Here is a 14,277-nt window from a genome sequence, read left to right as displayed (position 1 = left end):
TTTTTGCTTGGTGTTTTGAGCTTTTTTTTTTTTTTTTTTTTAATAGGGCATTTTAACAAATGGATTTTCATCCCTTGATGCTGGACAACCTCTTGCCTCCTAGCCGTTATGCCCTTACTTTGATCGTCCTTCAGAAACCTTCAATGCTTCAGGTCACAGCAGAAGGACTGATCAGCTTGTTTTAGGTTCAGGTGTAGGAGTGAAGCTGCAGATGGAGGCTGTAGGCTATTGATCCAGTAAGATCTGAATGAACATGATATTTGATCTGTAATTATATAGCCAAAGGGGCTCTGCAGGGCAGGCAGAGTCAGCATTTTGAATCGGATATAATGTGCTTTTTTCCTGTTACTGTAAATTAGCTGCAAGCACACCTTTACATCTCATCTTACAGTGCTCCTTATCAGACATCTCTGACTTCAGCTGGTGGGAGGAGAGCAGCACCGAGCACAGAGAAATGAAAAAAGGGGACAAATCTTGCTGCGTCTCCTTCGGTGCCCTTTTCACGTGCTGTTCTAAAAAGCATTCGGCTTGCTTTCTGGCTAGGTTTCACCAGGCTTTTAAGAGTTAGCTATGTTCTGCAGCGGTACTTTATGAGGCTGTAATTTAATTTAGAAGCTAATTTATGCAAGTTATGCATCTCTCCCTCTCTTTCATTAGAAGGCAGCTGTTGGGTCCACCCCATGCGCAGCGGAGCAACGGCTATGGATAATTGATGAACTGGGAACTCGCCACTGGCCTCCAATGCAAAAAGGTGGTAACAGGAGGTGCGTGCAAGGGTGGGTTACGAAGAAGGGATTTTGAAACACTGCCCAGACGTGTAGAGCGGTGCTAGGAAAGACAAAGCTCACCTAGAGCTGACACTTGCAAGAGGCATCAAGGGAAACAAGAAGAGTCTCTACCCCTACATTAGTAATGAAAGGCTGAATAAGGAAAATGGGGGCCCACTGCTGAATGGGGCAGGTGATTTAGTGACAGCAGAAACAGGTAAGGCTGAGGCACTCATTCCCTTCTTCGCCTCAGTCTTCACTGAGAAGGTCTTCCAGGCCTCTATGCTTAGAGAAAGGGTTGAAGGGGGAGGAGAACAACCATCAGTGGATGAGGATCAAGTCAGGGTTTGCTTGAGAGAACGTCCCGCACATGGGACCCACTGGGCTGCACCCAAGGGTGCCGAGGGAGATGGCTGTTGTTGCAAGGCTGCTCTCTGTCATGTTTGAAAGGTTGTGGAGATCAGGGGAGACCCCCGGCAACTGGAGAAAGGCAAACATTGTACCCATCTTCAGGAAAGGCCAGAAGGATGATCCAGGAGACCGCAGCCCAGTCAGCCTCATGTCAGTCCCTAGGAAAATCATGGAGTGAGTCCTGTTGGAGCATGTTTCCGGACACAGGAAGGAGAAAAAGGTGGTTGGGAACAGCCAGCATGGATTGACCAAGGGTAAACCATGCCGGACCAACCTGACTGCCCACTGGGTTAAAAATCCAGAGGGAGCTGTGAAAGAGGAGTCAGCTCCTCCATTGCCTGGAGACCGAGCAGACAAAGATGACACCAGGACTCGTCCCAGTTAATTTGGGGTATTAGTAAGAGTTCATTCCCTGCTAGCCGGCCACACATTCCTAGGGGTGCTGAACTGCCAAAGTGTCAGGTCCAGGAGGTGTTCTGGTATTCTGCATTTTACAGTAGTAACCAAATAAATATAATCGCAACTTCTTTGGTTTTCTTGTTTGGTGTCAAAGAGAAGACAAACAAACTTGGCAGAATCCAGCCTGATCACATGTCCTGGTATTGATGCACCTCAGCCCTTAGGAAATTTTTCCCCTCCTAGAGAAAGTGATGCTTTCCAACCACTGTTGCTCTCCTTTCCTTCCTCCTTGGTGCTGGTGGCGGATGAGGTGGTCTGGCAGTGCAATGTCAGTGGGCCATTTTATGAGGACTATCTATACCTCAGTCCCATAAATGTACATTTCCAAGAGATTTGAGTTTCACAGCATCTAGGGAGCAGTGACACTGTCTGATTTGGCCAGGAGGCTTAACAGGCAGTGAGCTTGTCAACAAGAAATAACAACTCCGTCAGAAAATCTAGGGCAGCATCTCACCTTGCCACGGACAAGTGCTCACCTGGTTGTGGACATATGAGACCACAGCTCTTGGACACTCTAGAAAGCCTGAGAGCTGAGATTTCAAAGGAGATAGATACAGCCCTATAGGCTTTCAGGCCAAATTTTCCATGAAAAAAAGGTTCATCTAAAAATAAAAAGTTCAGACATGCAAAACGAAAAAATAACGATAATAAGATGGTTTCCCCAGATAATTACATATTTCAAGATCAGAAGTTCTGTACTTGCACGCAAAATATGCTCCCTGCAGGTTTTTCAAAGCTCTGTTTTCTCTTAGGAAACAGCACTTTTTGTGGGATTGTTGCTGCTGGTTTTCTATGAAGGGAGATGTTTGTTTGTATACAGCTGCAGCCCTTTTTACTGGCCATTAATAACTATATGCTAATAGACTAGAGAAGGTCTTAATTTTCAGAGTATGAATATTGATGTTGTAAATTCAAGTGGGGCATTTGCATTTATTACTATACATTATTTGCATAGTGTCTGCGGAGGGTTTTGTACCCTTGTGGTGAATATGTATGTGAATAAATCAATGAGCATTAATTGCTGAGGCTTAGCCATGGGCCCTGGATTCAACTGGACCATTACTGTCAAATTTATAAAGGCAGGGTCCAGTCCAAGAGGAGTACTGAGATGAGGTTGCAGTGAAAAATTGTTGAAACTGGCATAGTTTGTCACTGAATTGTAGCATAAACTGGGGTTTTACAAGCAGTTTTGACAGACTTCAAGGGTCTTCCTGGTTTAAAAGCTTCCCCGCATGTCTCCAGGAGCAGGATCAGGGCAAAAAGCTGAAAGCATGTTACAGAAAAAACAATCTTTTCTTTTCTGCTAAGGTGCCATATATATCTAACATTTGGCTAGTGCTATTGCTGCCTTTGATATATTTGCAGGAAGGAAGCTGTTAGGAATTTTTTTCTCTTGGCTCTGAACTTTCTCAGTAGAATTTCCTAATATCCCAAATGAATCTTGAAAAGAAATGAAGATTTTTTCCCTATTTTGTATCGTCCATGGATGTGGGAAGTTCATTTCCTTGAGCAGCCCCCTGAAACTGCTTTCCCAACAGATTTACCAACACACGTAGCTGTGGCAAAGATGGCTCTCACCAAGCAGTGAGGTAATTCCCAGGCTATCAGTGGCACAGGACCGAGAGATGGGGTCAGTGTCTCTGTACCATATTCCACTGCTTGCAACCTGAAGGAGAGTGCACACAGTGCTAGAGGATGAGCATGCCTTGTGCCCTGTGAGCCTGACCAGGGTGGCTGCACCGGGGGACACTCACATTAGTACCCAGCACATAGGAGACAGCTGGAATCATCATAACATGCATTATTATCCATAACCATCTTCCTGAGATGCCCCATCCCATTTGCCTTAGAAACAAGCCCTGCTTTTAAAGCAGGTGTGCATGCAGTGGGAGGGGGAGCTCTGAAATTCAAGCCCCTGCCTCTGTGAACCTCCCTGCTGTCCCCCGACGACACGCCGCACACCCAGTGCAAAGGAGCAAAACACTGGCCTGCAGGCTGGGGTCTGGGAGCAAAGCAAACAAAATGCTGGTGTCCTGGTGCACAAACCAATGAGCAATTTGCATAATTAGGACAATGCTGACGTAATGCTAAGTATCTCCTTTGGGTGCATGGCAAGCTCAAAAGGATCCTGCTAGAGCTTCGTCGCTTTTTGGTAAGCCTATTTCTGTCTTGCCCGTGATAATTCTTTCACAGAGATATTTCTTTGTGTTACCTCTCACCTCTCGATTGAAAATGTTTTTACTGCACCTCATTGCACACAGAAGCAAAGTTGCTTCTTAGATATGATGTACAAAAGCTGTGGTCCGCTCCTCTCCTTCGTGCAGGGGAGGCCCTGGAGATGAGTAAGGCATCTCTAGCCCTCTGACAAACCCCACCATCCACACAAAAAGGCAGGGCTATCTCTGGGACCACGTTCCCTTTCTGCATGTCACATCTGCCTCTGGTGGCAGCACTGGGGTAGGGCTGAAGAGCAAACTCATGGGTGAGGGCAACCTGTCCCCCCTCTTCCCGGCTTTGAGGAGGTTACCCACAACCTCTTTGCTTTATGAATTGCTCCAGCCCAACTGGTTTCTTATGGTTTCTAAATCTTTAAAATAATTTGTAATGCCAGTTGCCTTTGCTCTGTCTGTCACAAGGACCATGAAGTTTTGTGAAGATCTTAGCCTGTCCGTGGTGTTAAATAATGACTCATCTGTTCTCCAGGCTGACCGGTTAGCCTGCTGCTGTCCTGAAGCACAGGCCAGCAAGGGACACTTGAGAGTCTGCATTTGTGTACGCACGTGGTACACAGTGGAAGGCTCCCGGCTCCTGTCATATTGCATTGCCCGGTCGCTTGGCCACTTCTGACTGGTGACAGAAAAAGCAGTTTGTAGAAGACAAGTCTCGACAGGGGTGATGATGGCATTGCATGCAGAGACGAGCCTGTGGTATGGTTGGGTCAGCTGCAAGTAATGTGAATCGTAAGAGAGAGAAAGAAATGAATATGGAGGGGCATTACATTTGGGCTTTGCCACCAAAGCTGGGACTACGAGTCCAAGAGCACTGCAGTAGCCACTGAAAACCCCTCTGCCTACCGCCACGTGAAACCCCAGACCCCTGGGGCCTGAAGATGTGCAACACTGGCTCTGGATTCATGTGCCACATGTAAGAGCAGAAAGGTTGCATGTTTCCCACTGCGTGCCTTTGGCATTTTGTGTCTGAGTGAACAAATTAATTAACTAACTAATTTATTAATTAATTAACATGACCAGGCTAATGCTCCTGTCCTACTCCAGGCCTTGTGGGTCCTTGGAATCACTTTGGGCAGGCAGCAGTGGGCAGGGTGAGAGGAGGAGGAGGAGGATGGCCAGCTCCAGAGCTGGAGCAGCGCTCAGCCGGCCTTGGGCAGTGCCGGCTGCACGCCAAGCCCTGGCAGCGGTGCGAGCCAGGGCAAGGCAAATGCCGAGGTTCAGCAGTACTGGGCTGTGTCCTTGGGCCTCCCGGTGCTTGCTTTGCTCTTGAATATGCTCAAAACCAGGCTGCGGAGGGTTTATTGTTCCTCTCCACATCTGTCTAGCTTTCCCCCCCCACCTGCTTCTCCCTGTGGGAGCTCAGACAAGGCAGGAGGAGGGTAGGGAGCGAGGGGGAAGGATGCCCACCACCTGCACGTGACCAGCACCGCAGGCACCGAAATGAGGTTTTCACTGACATCAGCAAGCGCTGGATCAGGCCTGTGGCCAACTCAGCGGTGATGGCTGAAACAGGGGTGATTAGCTGGGTTTGCAGAGGTGTGCTGTCCAGGACCTGGGCTGAGATAGCCAAGCAGGGCCCCTTCAGGCTGTGCTGCTTGTTATTCAGCCCCCTCCAGGAGGATTAGAGCACGTGGCAAAAATTTTTTGGCGTGTGATAAGGTTTTCTTCCTGAATTTCATGCTGAGTTTGAGCTCACTAATCTTCCCCTCAGAGCATGACAGACGACTTCTCATACCGCTGACACAAAATTTTAATCCCACCCCTGGATCTGGCCTTGCGGTACCCACTCGTAACGCCCCTCTCGTCGTTTGGGAGGCTCCTGGGGAGCCTGCGCGCCCCAGCCTGGGGGTGGAGGCGACCCCCTGGCCCCCCCTCAGCAGCCGGTCCCTCTCCTCCCCATCCCGTGGCCACTGACATCAGCAGACATCGGCGCAAAGCAGCTCAGGAGGCAGCATGAAAGGATCAAGGAGCAAAGCCGAAAATTGAATTAGTGCTTATTAGAAGGGCAGCTGGCAATGCTGCGGAGCGGCCGCATGTGAAGTCCTGGGTCTGGCGTGTCGCACACGAGCGGCTGCGGCACACGTGGGACAGCCGGGAAGTGTCCCCCACGCCTCCCACGGGCCGCTCGCATCCAGCCATGGTGTGACAGCGGGATCCAGCCCTCCTCCTCCGCCTCCTCCTCCTGCTCTGCGAAGGACAGACGTCAGGGCCAAGGCAGTGGCGTCTGCATCAGAAATGCTCCACGTAGGAGAGGCAAGGGAGGCGATGGCATTAGTGAGCTGAAATATCCCGGGCAGAGGGGACCTTGGCGTCACAGAGGTGGCGGCCGTGCATGTGCCCCCCTGCCTCCCCCACTTGAGAGCAGTTGCTCACAGCTCTGTAAGCAGGTTTATTAACCCCCGAGCGTGTGTGCTAGTTGCATTACTAAGCATGGGCAAAGCCCTCATTAGAAAGGAGACCAAATGGGAGTACCAAGTTAGTGTCAAGCCTGTATTTGGGGAAAATTTACATCAGCGTTCATATTTAATGCTCCAGCTGTGGCATGTTGCAGACCCCGGGGTAAGCAGGATTGATCTCTACATGGATCGAAGCAATCGTCATGGGAGACATTAGCATGATGTAGCAAGTCCCCAAAAGCACATTTTTGTCTGCAGCCAAGCCGTGCTGCCATGTCATGGGCGTCAGGCACCAGAGCTAAGAAAGGCCCGTGCAGGGGCTGGGTGGGCTTGCCTTGTACTGTCGGGTTTTATTTCTGTTGCCTTCAGCCTCAGATGGATTGACACATCCTCTGTAATGAGGCCCATGCCACAGGAGCGGTTTGCAGCTCCACGCTTAATGAAAAATGCCTGGCTACTGTTAATCCTCCTAGTAACACTGGGTCTGCTTCTGGATATAAGTGCTAGTTTTTAATTCAAGGATTTTCTTCTTCATTCAAAGGACCTAAAGATCTCTTTCATTGCTTTGTACCTGCTCATTGTCCTTGCAGGCAGTTTGCTTGGTGAGCCAAAAGAGCACTGTTTCACCACATCCCATTTGTTAAAAATGCTGCCTGCCCCAAATACAGCATCCTAATATTAAATATTTCACAGTGCCGCGTGGGAACATGCTACCTCAAATTTAGTACTTGATGCTTTTGACACTGAATAGTTGAGAGGGCTCAAAGCATGGGATCATGTGGGAGAAGAGGAAAACCACTTGGGGCTGGTGTGGGACCTGGTTGCGGTCAGCCTTCCTGAGGGTGCTGCTTCCCGGGACAGGCGCTGTTCATGCGAGGGGAGCATCTCAGAAGCAGACTGGGGCCCCAGACACACTCCCTTGGTCTCACATTACTCCTGCATTTGGGTCTTGCAGTAGTGCTGGCAGGATCTCAGGTGGGAGTGAGCTATCTTGGAGCCTCCTGTCCCACCGAGACCCATACGCGGTGGGTTGACATTTGATAGAGCTGGTGCAATACCGACCAGCTCACCAGCGTGAAGGCTAAGCATGCTGCAGAGCCTGTGGCACATTAGCCCCGGCCCAATCCCTCCTGCACGGCTTGGTGTCTTTTTGTTGGCTTGTGGAGTAAGCTGTCCTCATTCCCCTTGTAAACATCGGCACGCTGCTTCCTAATCGCTAGCTTGGCATGAACAGTTTAAGCTTCCAGCTTTATCTACCACCCTGCTGTTTGGGAGGGAGTCTGCAGGCTGGTGGGGGGACAGGGATGGGACCACAGGCAGGTGCATGTGGGGAGGAGAAGAAGGATTTAACCTACATGGCTTCTCAGGGCTCCTCAGGGGCACAAGGCAGCCTCCAGCTCTCTGACCAGCAGCCAGCATTTACCTGGGTTTGCCCACGCACGTGTAATTCTCAAACTTTCTAGCACGCCTTACCCTTTCCCTGCATCGGTTTTTTTTTTTTCCCCATGCACTGAGCACTGGTTCAGATAACACATTTGAAATCTTGCAGTTTCAAGATTTCCTGACATATACTGGCAGAGTGCTGCTATTTCCAAGTTCTCCCCTCAGGTCACACAGCTCCAGGCTGTGTCGCTGCTGGACTTTCCTGGCTGAGACAAAGAAGGGGAAGACAGTGTCATTGCAGCTGGATGCAAAGGACTGCCTTTCTTTTTTGGCAGATGAGAAACCCTGATGACTTGGAGTCACTTAAAGCATTCAATTCAATCTATGACAAATGCTTTGCAATGCTTTGCTTCTATCTTTCTCTTTCTCATCTTTACCCTTTTCAGTGGTGTTGGGGAAGTTTTGAAATGTCCCAACAGTAAGCAGTTTTCTTTAAAATGTTAAAAAGAAAGTACTTGGATTTTTCTTTAGGCAGAAATATTTGCCCAATGGAGCACAAATCTATTGCCAGTTTCTTTCAACCCAGGACTGCAGGGTTTCAGGACCTGTAAAATATTTGTTTGAAAAATGTGGAACAGTTTTATTTGTCGGGCTCAGCTCCCCATCACTCCAACGAGAACACCGTAGCTAACAGGAACCTCTTGAGCTCAGTTATACGGATATTAACATTTACTCTGCTGTGACGCACACAGCCAGAGATGATAAGTGATTTTTTTCTATTTCCAGCATTACCTTTGCTATCCTGGTATCCACGGGGAAACACTAGCACATGGCATTTTGCACTGAGCACCTATTGCAAAGTTTGCTGCATCGACTGACATGATCTGGCTCCAATCAGCCAAACACAGCTCTGCTACACCTTTGTCTGACAGGCAGGGAGTTTCTATAGTTACTTACTGCCCTAAGAAAGCCTAACCAGTCAGTCAATTATTTCTCTTTACAGCCAGATTTAGTGCCCGATCCAGAACCGAATGGTTGGCAGAATCACACTGTACGAGCCTATTCATTTTGAACTGGACTTGGCACGGAGCTACCATGGAGCTTGGCAAAACGCTTCCCACTGCACAAGTTTTTAAATGTATCAGCCCCCTGCTTCATGCCCACCCTTTGGCTTGTTGGGGCAAGGAGGGAAGAGGAGAGGGCATCACGCCACCTCCTGCACTTCAGCGCTGCAGATATAGGAGAGATCTCAGACATTATCATTGGGACAGTGAGGGCTGCAGATCCCACCACAAGCAGGGGTCTGTAGGAGGATCCCTGCAGTGGGACTCTCAAGCACAAGCCGTTCCTCAGCACTTGCCAGGGACCAGGAGGGAGGACTTGGCAGTCGGCAAGGCAGGAAGGTCAAAGTGGGGAATTTTTCGACTGGAGACCCAGGCCAGTGACTCTATGCCAGTCCCCTGATTTTCTATTACCTGGATACAGTGGGAATGAAGAACAGGCTTGGACTACTGAGGAGACGTTGGGGCTGGGTGAATAAAAACATTTCCAGATGCTCCTGGTGAAGAAAATTGCTGACATCTTCCCCCTTCCAATGCCCTTTTACAAAGATTAAATGAACATAGCCATCCAAAAAAAAAAAGAGGGGGCAGAAATTAAAAAAAAGTAGAAGGCTCCTACCTTGTAATTGAGGAGTTCCTGCACTATCTGTGAGCAGGCTCTAGGGTGCCTCACAGGGAGCAGAGAGGTAGCTCAGTCTTGCAAAACCCCTGACCGCAGAGCATTTGGCTAATAAACTGAAACCCCAGATAAAATCTTTGTCCCTGCTTTTGCCTGGATGAACTAGAAAAGTGTGTCTTTCTTTTCAAGAGATGGTACTGCTACAGATTCAGCTGTGCCTATAGGCTGCAACTGGCTTCTTTGTTTCTTCTTTCAATTTCCCACAAATATAATCTATTACCACTGACATGCTTTTCTTTTGTCAATATATTACTGGGCTTTATCAGAAAAGGTTTATTGCAGCTCTCCCTGCAATGAGCTGGTGAATAAAGGTTAAAAAGACCAAACCTGAGCTTATCTGCGAATGTAGCTTGCATAATCGGGGAGCACTGCTGGTGCAGGGCTTCACTGACGTAACCGGCTGGGGAAAATTACTGAGACGCCTGCCGAGGGACAGAAGTGACTAACTCTCATCAGCAGAGTCCCGGCATCTGAAGGAGCTGCTGCTAAGGCAATGGGCTAAAATAGACCCAGAGGGAAGCTGATTTTGAACAGCAAGGGCCTTTTTATTTATTTTTATAAAGAGTGCTCTGTGCAGATTGCGTGTGGACTCTTTGTGTGTCTCTGTAGAAATCAGAGGAATAAACAAACCTGGAAGCAACCGCTCACACTTGACATCCTTTTGTTGGCATTTATCAGCCGCCAGCAGGATCCCCATGAGCTTCCCAAGGGCAGCTGAGACTCGGCCAGATCGCAGGCTGTCCCACTCCAGTCCTGCCTTAGATAAGCAGAGCTGTCCTCCAGAGCATCACCCTGCTCTTAAAAGGAGTGAAGTATTGTGGCCAAGAGCTTGCGTAAGGAGCCGGAGCCGTCAGCCACAGGTCGCTTGCCTCCAGCTGGCTGCGTGCTGCCGGGGATGCTGAGTGATGCCTGAGGCTCTGCAGCAGCGCCTGGCTGGAAGCCATGAGGTCTCAAGGGTGAGGAGAGTTGGAGCAAAGCCCTGGTGAAAGCCTCAGAAGCATGGCCAGGGCCAGGGGTTCAGGGTTGGACCCTCGATCTAATTCCAGAACGATCCCACTCATGTTACACGGGGTGGACTGCACCTGCTCAGGGCTAGAGGAGGGAAAAGGTAGTTTTCCAGCCTTGCCCCTTGGCCTTCATGCTTGGTGGTGGGCCAGGAGGGCCCTCCAAATGCTTCCCACAGGGCAGGCAGAAGGAGCCACGGAGAGGAGTCCTTGGCTGTGAGCTCCTCCAGTGCCAAGCTCCAAAGCAGGGGTGTCCCCACTCCATGCCATCCTCATACCCGGAGGTAAGGCACACCTTGTCCCCTTGCCCTTGCAGGGGGCCACGCTGGCAAGGTCTGCATCCGTGCCATGACTCCCAGCCCCATGCCTGACCCTTTCACTGTGTGACTTCTGGGCTACAGATGTGCAAAGGCGCTTTCCTGTCCAATGCTGTGCAATTGAGAAAACCCATCTGGGCTCAGATAAATAGGAAATCAGGCCATGTCTCATCCTCTGCCAAGGTGGAAGCCAGTTACAGATACAGAGCAGAAGCCTCCTGCCCCGGTTTCCTCTGGAAAGGCACAAGGGGCTGGACATAAGGAAAGCAGCAAATCTGTGCCACCAGAACTGGTCACCGTGGGGAGGAAGTCACCGGCTTCTCCCAGCTGTGAGAGGTAGCACTGACTGCTCTTGCTGTCGCTGGTGGGGAGAGGAAGCCTGGAAACATTGCCAAGGCTTCAAAATCTTCCTCCAGCTACTTAGGAGGCAAAAAGCTTTTGCACAAACGTTATCTGCAGTACAGGCCAGTGTAACGAACAACCACTTTCTACCAAATCCTGTGCACAAACTACATTACTACCACCATGTGTCTGTATCTTTTATAGAGTATCGGCTGTTGCAAATGTACCCATGTAGGTTTTAAATGAAGTTGTTAACCCATGCCTGGTTTTCTGATGATTGGTTTAACCAGCACTAATTGGCTGAAAATGAATGAAGCTGCTCATCAAATGTTTCTTCCAATGAAATGTGATTTTTTTTCCCTTGGGCAGATCAAGAGGTGCCCTGGGAGGGAGAGAAAAGCCCTGGGAAGTGAGGATAGCTCAAGCCATAGCTGTGAATCTGCAAGGAGCCCTGGGGAGCCCAGAGGTGCCTGTCACAAGCCCAAGGGCTGCACAGCCCCTGGGAAGCCCTGGCTCCTCCATGTCCTGAGCGGTACCAGCGGTCAAAGCACCAAGAAGAGAGACATGGAGCTCTCCAGGTGAACCAAATTAAAAGCAAGTTGTCCCCTCTAGATCTGTGACTGTAGAGAAACAAAGACTTCTTCTATCCATCTCTGCCTTGCATTCATGTAAATCTGATCTCCCCAGGGGAACTGGGAGCATCTCCTGAATGCATCACCACCCCTCGGCCACAAGCAGGTAAGGCTGCGGGAAGACATGTGGTCATGGGGTCATGGCCCTGCCCTCGATCCCACCACATCTGTGCCAGTCCATAGAGATGTTTTGCCTATTCAGAGAGCACACAGACATGTGCCAAACCGCCAGGCTGGTTGGCATCCCATTTAAGGCCAACACGAGGCCGTTTGCTGTCTGCCCATACACAGTAGCTCATTCCTGTGAATATACATGCAGCAAACATCTCTAAGCTAGATGCATATCATATCACAGAAAAACAGTGATTAAAAAGTAGCTTTGCTGGTGTTGCATGGTAGCAACCACCACCAGCTTGTGCTGTGCATCGTAAGAGGCTTTGAAAGGTGTATTCATGTGAAGGGGGTGCGGGAAGTACCTGTCATGGTGCCATGCAGTGGCTGAGTTAAGGTTTAATTGCCGAGATAACTCCTTCAAGTGAAACTGAAGTAGACACAGCTGAAAAATGGAAGTCTTTCCCCTCTTTATAACTGAATGATCTTTTCTACCCATTTTTAACTCACCTGCTGCCAGGAGTGCGCAGAACTGCAAAGAGGTGGAGAGCCGGTGTTTTGCCTGACTGTCAGCCAATCCTAAGGGTACCAAAATCCACCTGGAAGTAAATGTTTAGGCAGTGGCTGACTGCATTCTGTTATACTGACTAGATGAAGGCTCAGAATTAGTGCACAGGGAAGCGCTGCTCTGCTACAGTCCTTCTACATGACCTTGTGCCGGTCATGTAACTCACTGTGTCTCATTTTCTGGAATAGCACCACCCATCACCCAGATCTGCTGCCAGCTCACTTGGTAATTACTAGTAAGGTGGTTTAAGAAGCTGTGCTAGCATTGTAGAAAGAAACCACTATTGAAATTACTTCAGAGCTCAGCACCTCAGGCTGGCTGGAAATGGTTCAGGACAAGAAAAATGGTCTTCCGTGATATGGGGTCCCTTTAGGGCACAGGATTTGACCTGGCTCAACAGCGAAGAAAGGATTTGTTTGGTGGCTGAGCACAGGTGTACTTTCCCCTGCACTGAAAAAGCTCTGTGATTGCTTCCTATAAAAGAGGTAGAAAGAGACTGGCATATATTTACTGCATCTAATGCCACTCCTTGTGCAACTCAGGGGTGTCTTCATGCAGCCCACAAATTCTCATCTATTCTTGGGGTCTCGTGCATCCAGCTGACATATGATCTACTCTACAAAGGGAATATATATTAGGAGATATACTCCATAACAGCAAAAAAATGTCACCACTGTGTTTCTTTTTTTTTTTTTTTTTTAAATCAGACTTGTCTTGGGGGCAATGTAATGAGAACAAAAAAGATGAGATTTTTAAAGAGATCACACTCCATCCTCCTCTCAAGCAAGTGGCCTCTGTGCCTGTCCCACCACAGCACATCTGTTTCTCCACCTAGCTGCCTCTCTGGGGAATGTTTTATGAGGGCAGATGGAGCTTGAAGCACAACCTTTAGGACCCCCATCCACCCACCCCTGCCAGCACCCACCTCTTTTGCTGGAGAGTTTGCGCACCATACTTGGCACGGTTGTTTTTTTCCCAAGCAGCAAGTGGCAGTCATCTCAGTGACTGCAGGAGGTATCCAGATCGAAGCTTGAAGAATCTGGTGGCTCTCAGCTTCCCACAGCACAACAAGAGAGAGCAACTGGCTCTAAGTAACTCCCAGACAAGTTCAGGAGGGCCAGAACAGACCAAATGAATGTCACAGAGTTCATTTCCCAGCAATATTAGCCATCTATCGCTTTTCCTCTGTTTCCCCACTTTCTTTGCGCTCAGATCCACAAGCACACTCTGACATTAAAAAGCTTCAGAGCTCCAAAATGGGGAGGAGGAGGAGGAAGACAGGTTTTTTCCCTTGCTTAAAGTTTGAAAGCCACCTCCATCTGAAGGAGCCAACTGAAGGAGCTTTGAGTGTGGGAAAAAATAAAGATAATATTGCAAAAACATTCTGAACTGTAAGAATATTACACCCATAAAAAAGCCAGCCCGAGCTTATAAAACTTTAACATCAGCAGTATTAAAAATGCAGAGGGGACCAACAGAGAGCAAACGGGAGAGCAGTAAAGAAAAGAAGAACCTGGCAGGAGGAAATACACAAAAATACGTGGCTTAGCTCAGGTACTCTAGGCATTGGCCCAACATGAAGAAAACACTTTGTCACCCCAATGTGAACTAAATGTTTTGTCTCTTTTGTCAGCGGCAGCTATGGGGGACAGCATGGCGCAAAAGGAAATGGGTGCAAAGACCTGAGCTTTATGAGCCAAGAGAGAAGCAGGGATAAAGAGCGAGGACATCAGGTCAAGGGGACAAGGATATCTCCAACCCAGTGTGCAGAAAGGACAACCATTTGCAATTGTAAGGCTGATAGCTACAGCTTTTCATAAAGCCACCAAGCCGGGGACTGTGGAAGGGGTGGGAGAAGAGCCAACATTGTAGCTGGGGTTAGGGAAGGAGACAGGACTGGGGAGGGCAGTGGGGGT

At 49.0% G+C, this 14,277-nt stretch overlaps 1 long non-coding RNA gene across 2 annotated transcripts in view; it reads right to left on the bottom strand.

Moving 5' to 3' along the window:
* The window catches only part of LOC148055738 (uncharacterized), a 29,677-nt gene extending 17,183 nt beyond the window's left edge, over positions 1–12,494 (bottom strand). For both annotated transcript variants that reach the window (XR_015705103.1, XR_015705104.1), the window contains exon 1: positions 12,304–12,494. This is a non-coding gene — a long non-coding RNA (uncharacterized LOC148055738). The remainder of the gene's footprint in view (positions 1–12,303) is intronic.
* Positions 12,495–14,277: the final 1,783 nt, after the last annotated feature.

This window comes from Nipponia nippon, unplaced genomic scaffold, assembly GCF_047370975.1.
Source record: "Nipponia nippon isolate SJK-2023a ecotype South Korea unplaced genomic scaffold, ASM4737097v1 scaffold_2, whole genome shotgun sequence".
Classification (NCBI taxonomy): domain Eukaryota; kingdom Metazoa; phylum Chordata; class Aves; order Pelecaniformes; family Threskiornithidae; genus Nipponia; species Nipponia nippon.
Note: the sequence above shows the minus strand (reverse complement) of the source record. Positions and strands in the feature narration are given on the sequence as shown.